We start from the raw sequence: 7047 nt of genomic DNA, 5'->3' as shown, positions 1-7047 counted from the left end.
TGTGGTGGGTGAGAGGATTCACCAGAGACAAAGTAGGGAGCAGAACAGGCAGATTGACAAGGCAACCAGCAGGTGGGTCAGGAGAAGTCTGCCTCACCATGTGAGTCAATTCCCTGGCCGGGGATTGAACTTGTGATGCAGTGGCTTTGGAGAGTTTCGTAATGCAGTGCTTTAACCCATTGTGCCACCAGGGAGAGCCCCTCTAGCACTTTCTTAAATTTATTAAAACAAAGTGAGACAGTTTTATCAATTTCAACATTTAAGAAATTCCATGGTATGGGGGAACTTTCAAGCCCTCATTGTAGATGAAGACCAAGTATGTCTGAAAAAAGATTTTTCATGTAAATCATAAGATTGCAGTTTTTTTCCTTGAGCAGCTTTCCAATTTTCCTGGAATTTATCATTAATTCTTTTTCCGTTTGCTTAAAACACTTCAGTGAATATATAGACAAAATCTCCATATATTTTCAACATGGTCAAAAACATTCCTAGACTATCAATTTCTTGCCCTTTTTCTTTTTTGGGTCCCTCCTCCCTCGTATTTCCTCTTCTGCTCCTCTGGAACTTGCCTTCACCTGAGACCCGCTGATCAACATTTGTCTTAGAATTTCCCATCATTGTAATCTGAAGAATTCCTTTGACTTCCCTATGCTGGGTAGTTTTCCTCTTTGTTGGGGAAGTCACTGTTTTTGTTGGAATCATACTCTAATTTTCCCTCGCTTCCTTGCATTTTAACAGTGCAATCGTCAGGGAAAAGGAAGCTTCCAGTTTCCTGCCAAGCCCTAAAGAAGCATGTAGCTGGGGAGTGAGCTGAAACTAAAAAAGATTGGTAAAAGGACAGAGATGAAGCACAGAGAGATGGAGAAAACAGAGGTACATGGAGCAGACACGTTGGCCTTAGACTTGTACCGGGGACTTGAGGGTCATGGAAGGAGACACTTGAAATAGACAGAGTTGAGTGAGAGACCATGGGAAGGCTGACAATGGCAACCTTTCTCTTCATTTTGTTCTTTTTCTTCCAGTCTTACCTGGCCCCTTGCGCACCTTTGCTATGGCTTACCACTACTTGTATTAAGGTTCCTTTTATTGAAGGCCTTACATACAAAGAGTATGTTTGTCTTTATGAAGCAGATGCTAAGACCTATTTAGAGCCTGCAAGACTTGGGGCTCTTGAGGTGCCCCTCACTCTGCCCACCCACACTACTACACTTACCTTCTGCCCTCTAAGCTCTCTTGTAACTTCCATAAGTCACCCTATTTTTCAGAGTCCAGTTTGTTTTGTTATGTGCTTTGCCAGTTTGAAACCACCTAGCAATTGCTTTTTACCTTCTAATTTATTTCACTTAGCATAATCACCTCAAGTTTTGGCAGCAGGTAGGCTGACAGGTACCCTGGGACTCCAAACACGCATGTCCTAAGAGGTTCTGCCATCCACCACATAAACACAAAGCATGAACTTGGTGTGCAAGAACTTTGATAGGACATTGTGCATGGAGAGGAAAGAAAAGAAAGAACAATATTTTTCAAAAAAAAAAAAAAAATCCGAAGATACCCATTCCCAAGTGGATAAATGCCTAGCCAAGCAGGGTTGGTTGAAAGCAAGGCCTTGAAAGTGCCACAAGTCTGTCACCTTCTGGCTGGAAACCATAGAAAGGGATGGAAGGGACTAGACAAATTGGGGTGGAAAGAAAAACATCTGAGTACAAATCAAGGTAAAGACTGCCATTTTCAACCTCCCCACAGGTATCTCACCAACTTCTCTTCCAAGTATGTACATGTGTCCTTCCTATTCCCCAATTTCCTGGTGCAAGTCCAAAGTTCAGAAGCAAAGGGAAATTTTCCACATGGTTCTGTGCTTCCTGTACCTCTCTAAGTCTTTTTCTTCAAGTCCTCCCTCTTTCTGCTCAGCTCAATGCTTCATTAAGTGTGGCAGGGAACACGGAACCTCCTCTTTTTAATGGAAATTATATGTCGTTAACAGTTTCATCCCTATTGCCTCAGAAAGCCCAAGTTCATCTTTTAAATAAATGAGTTTTCTCTTCTCTGTTAACATACCCAATGGCAGAAGATGTCAGTGCTGCAGGAAGGCCCTGGAATGGGATGACACTGTGGTTTACCCAGAAGCCTGGCCAGTGGGCCTTAGAGTCAGGTGGATGAAGGGTTTGACTGGGGCCTTTCTGCATAGCTCATAGAACAAAGCCAAGGATAAGAGGTAGATCTTGGTCAGTAAGATGAGCCTAGTCTAGGGCATGAAGATTGAGTCACTGGTCTTTTCCTTGCCTAGAAAAAAATCTGAGATTATTGGTTTATTTTTGCTGGGGCAGTCCTTCAAGAGCAGTATTGAAGATTATCCCTGTTCAAAGCAGAGCAGTGCTGGCTAGTAGGCCAGGTTCAAGACATTATAGGGGATTATAATGGACATGTTCTGGGTGCTAAATAGTCCAAGGAAGATAGTCACTGCTCTCCGAGTCATCATCATGCTGGCTAAACTCTCCATTACCATTATCGCTGTGCATTAAGGTTACTGGGGGGACAAGATCAACAAGCCCCACACCCTTGCAAGGTGACCATCTGCTGAGGCTCTGTGCTGGTGCACCTCACCCCTGCTTCCAGGGACAGTGGCATTGTCTTGGCCTCTGTGCCCAAGAAGCTGCTACTGATGTCTGTTTACTGATGGCTGCTATACCTTGGCCAGGGGTTGCACTGCCACCCTGGGGAATTTTGCCAAGGGCACCTTCAATGTGATCTCTAAGATCTACTGCTATCTCACTCCTGACCTCTGCAAAGAGACTGTGTTCAATAAGTCTCTCTTTCACAAATTCACTGACCACTTGGTGAAGACCCACCATGTATGTGCAGAAGACCCAGGCTCCAGCTGTGACTAGCACATATTTTTTTTGCAATTATTATTAAATTTTTCTAACATTGTTGTTCATTTTTGGACAGCATTTGTCTTCTCCCCTCAGATGTTTTCCCTGTATTATCTTATCACCATAGTACCTCTTAACCATCACTACAATCCCTGTGAACTTTCTTTCCCTGATTTGACTGCTACACTTCCTCTTTCCTGCTGTATGCTTGAGGTTTATGGTCACCTTGCAAGTTTTCCCTTTTTTCCTGACCCTTTATTCAGTTTCTCTATATTCCATCCGATATTTATCTTTCTTCTTCTGATTTATTTAGTCATTTATTTATTGGCATAACCCCTTTCAGCTCCAACCATGTTGCTGTGAATGGCGTGAGTTTGTCTTTTTGACTGCTGGGTAATATTCCATTGTGTATATATACCACATGTTATTTATCCATTCTCCTGTTTTTGGAGACTTAGTTCATTTCCATATCTTAGATATTGTAAAGAGTGCTGCAATAAACATAGAAGTGAATGTTTGCTTTCAAATTAGTGTTTTTGTGTCCATTGGGTAGATTCCCAGGAGTGGAATTGCTGGGTCCTATGCAGATCCATCTTTAGTGTTTTAAGGACTCTCTACAAGCTTTCCATAGTGGCTTGACTAGTTTGTATTCCTTCCAGTAGTATAAGAGTGTTCCTTTATCTCCACATCCTCGCTAATTTCTTACTCTGTTATTTTCAACATGGACATTCTGGTACAATATGTCATTGTGGTTTTGACTTGCATTTCCCTGGTAATAAAAGTGATGTTGAACATTTTTTTGGTATGCCTATTGGCCATTTTCCTTTCTTCTTGGGAGAAGTGTCTTTTGAGCTCTACTGCCCCCCCCCTTTTTTTTTTCAGAAAATAAAGTGAATTATACCTATTCAAAAAAATTAAAATAAAATTTGTATGTTAATAGGCAACCCCAGAAATAAAAATGGGGTTCTCCAGTTTATGAGTTCTTACCTGTATATTTAAGAAGTCAGCCAACACCCAAAAGCAGACACACAGAGAGAAATAAATAAAGATTTACAAAAGGAATTAGAAGAAGTGTTACAGTGCAGGGAGAGGGGAAACACTGAATCCCCAAAACTGCCTGCTCTAAATAGGTTCTGCCATCTGCCACATCAGGACAAAACATATAAGACCTTTAATGGAAAGGAACTTTAATACAATTAATTAGTGGGCAATATAGAAAAGACAAAGAATATAGTTTCCAAATCAAACACCCAAAGTTACCCATCCCCTCGTGGGTAAAAGTCCACTCAAAAGGGGTGGGCCCACAGCAAGGACTGAAAGCCCATCACAAGTCTAAAGAAGCTTCTGGAGGGAACCCATGGAAAAGGGTCAGAAATGGCCAGACAAGTCTGATTTGTCAGAAATGGCCAGACAAATCAAAATAAAGGTAAATGCTGCCTCCCTATGGGTCTCTCACCCACATCTGTTTCAACCAGTCCAGGCCCAAAAACATGTCTCTCTGCTCCATGTACCTCCCTCAGGTCACCTTCTGGCTCCCCATCATGCTTCCTTCCTCCTCAGCCTCCTCTACAGATTCATCTCCTCTCTGCTCAACTCCACCCTCCTTTGGTGAGGCAGGAGACCTGGAACCTCCCCTTTGCCTGGGGACCACCCAGAGTAGAAGAGAAAGAGATACAGAGAGAAGATTCATTGACCAGCATGACAATGGATGCTGTCTGTCCATCCAGCAGTACAACAGTGCAAGTTTGAACCAAGGCCTCCCTGCCTTCAGTGCTTTAAAAGTCCACCAGCTTCATGCCTAGGGCACAGCACCCTCCTCTCCCTCTACTCAAGAAGCATGGCATGCTCAGAATTATTCTCCTCAGTGCCCAAGATCACTTCAGAGAGGAGATGGTGGGGTGGAATCCACTAGGAACACTGTTCACCAGTTTAGAATTTGGTCCCTCTGATAAGTTGCATTCTACTGAGCATATGCATGCATGACATATTTATCATCAATTGTCTGTCAGTGGGCACTTAGATTGATTCCATATGTTGATTATTGTGAACAATGCTGCTGAGATTATTCTGTCCCATGCTTATATTTGATTGATTGCTTGAGTAGTAGATTATAGGATGGGAATAATTTTCCTGAAAAATTATAAAGAAATTGTCCCTATTTCCTGTCAATTCTTTGCCACCTATTTATTTTGCTTCTGTACAAAAGATTTTAGCACCATTCTTGCAGCTCTGAAACGTATTGGCAATATAACTGGATGTTTTTGTTTTTGTCTGTTGTGCTGAACACTCAGTAGTTTCTTCAAATCTAGAAACTAAATTTTGGGAATTTTCTTGAATTCAGAAAAAATCATGTTTTTCTTTTTTTCTTTCTGGAACTTCTAGTATTTATAAGTTATATTTTCTGAATTGGCTCTTTAACTTTAATATTGTTGTGTGGGCAACACCGCACTGCTAAAGAAAGGGGAGTGAGTCATGGAGCGACACAACACATCATACTGCTGAAGAACAAGATCCTGGCTTTTTATTCTTACAATAATCTTACTGCATCAGTTGTGTGGGGAAGGAGGACAAAGAAAAGAGAGGGGTGAAGCTAGGAAATGAGCTGGCAGCTGTAGTTTCAGGGGCTATAAGTCTGCCCCCAGGCACTGCTCATCTGCTTGTTACTGTGATTGAGATCAGGCCCTACCTCCCCAGCGTGATTTCAATGTTATCAAGGAGGGGTTCCACTGGTCAGTTTCTTGTGATGCATCATCAACAGCCTCCGGGTGTCCCTGGTCATACTTCAGAATGCACACCCTTCCCAGGGGGATCAAGCTTTCTGCTCTTGATTCACTTGAAAGGCACCTTATAGGGTCAGTTCTAGGAATGCAGAACCATAGATCACAGAACTGGTGGCTGGACAGGCCACTCAGGATCAGCAGATGCACATATTATGCTTTCGACTTCTTAAAGTTATCTACTCCCATAATTTTTTTATTTCTGAGAACGCCTGGCAGATGCCGGAATGCTTCCTGACACTGCTTGTTCCCTTATAGCACCTCTTGCATCACGATTCTTTTTTATTAGTTCTACTGTATAAATAATTTATGTTCAGATTTCATTAAGCTCCTGCATTGTTGATGTTCTTCTGAGTTCCTATTTTCTCTGGTATATTTATTTTTATGTCCTTATTTCACTTTGCAGTCTTCTTGGGCTTTTTTATTTAAGGGCTATGCAGTCGATGACTGGCTCATGCTTCCGCCTACCCACCCCCACACCCACAAGGAGACTCAGGCCATTCCCTGTCTTTGGAGAAGAGTTCTTCTGTTACAGGACAAGGAGGGGGCAATGCAGGACCCCTACATCTGCCCCCTCTAAATAGGTCCTGTCATCCATCACATCAAGAGAAAACATATAAGACCTTTGATGGAAAAGAACTTTAATACAATTAGTGTGCAATACAGAAAAGACAAAGAATATAGTTTCCAAATCAAACACACAAAGTCACCCATCCCATTGTGTGTAGAATGTGTAGAAGCCCACCCAAAAGAGACTGGTCCAAAGCAAGTCCTGAAAGCCTGTCATAAGTCTAAAGCACCTTCTGGCCAGAACCCACAGAAAAGGGTCAGACATGGCCAGACAAGTCTGGGAGGAAAAGAGCAAAATCAAAGTCAAGATAAACGCTGCCATAGTCAACCTCCCCACCGGTCTCTCACCCACATCTGTTTCAGCTAGTCCAGGACCAAAGAGACAAGAGCCGCTTCTTCACATGTCTCTGCTCCATGTGGCTCCCTCAGGTCACCTTCTGGCTCTCCATCCTGCTTCCTTCCTCATCCATCTCTTCCCCAGATTCTTCTCCCTACTTAGCCTCACCCTCCTTTGGGTGAGGCAGGGAACCCAAAGCCTCCCCTTTTCCTAGGGCCCCCCTGTTACACTTCCATGTCCTACTGTAACAGGGTGGTCCCTAGGAAAAAGGGAAGTTCCAGGTTCCCTGCCCCACCCAGAAGGAGGTTGGAGCTGAGTAGAGAAAAAGGAGAGAAGAAGGGAATGAAGGAGGATGGAGAAGGAGGAGACCTGAGGAAGCCACATGGAGCAGCAAGCATGTGATGAAGAAACCGTGCTTGTTTCCTGACCCTGGATTGGTTAAGGCAGATGTGGGTGAGATACCTGTAGGGAGGTGACTATGGCAGTGTTTATA

At 43.1% G+C, this 7047-nt stretch overlaps 1 pseudogene; it reads left to right on the top strand.

The window, feature by feature from the left end:
- Positions 1-2201: 2201 nt before the first annotated feature.
- Positions 2202-6736, top strand: LOC101635205 (annotated as a pseudogene).
- Positions 6737-7047: the final 311 nt, after the last annotated feature.

Source organism: Condylura cristata, unplaced genomic scaffold (genome assembly GCF_000260355.1).
Source record: "Condylura cristata isolate star-nosed mole 26May11 unplaced genomic scaffold, ConCri1.0 scaffold00002, whole genome shotgun sequence".
Classification (NCBI taxonomy): domain Eukaryota; kingdom Metazoa; phylum Chordata; class Mammalia; order Eulipotyphla; family Talpidae; genus Condylura; species Condylura cristata.
The sequence above is the reverse complement of the archived record's forward strand: the minus strand, read 5'-3'. Positions and strand labels throughout refer to the sequence as shown.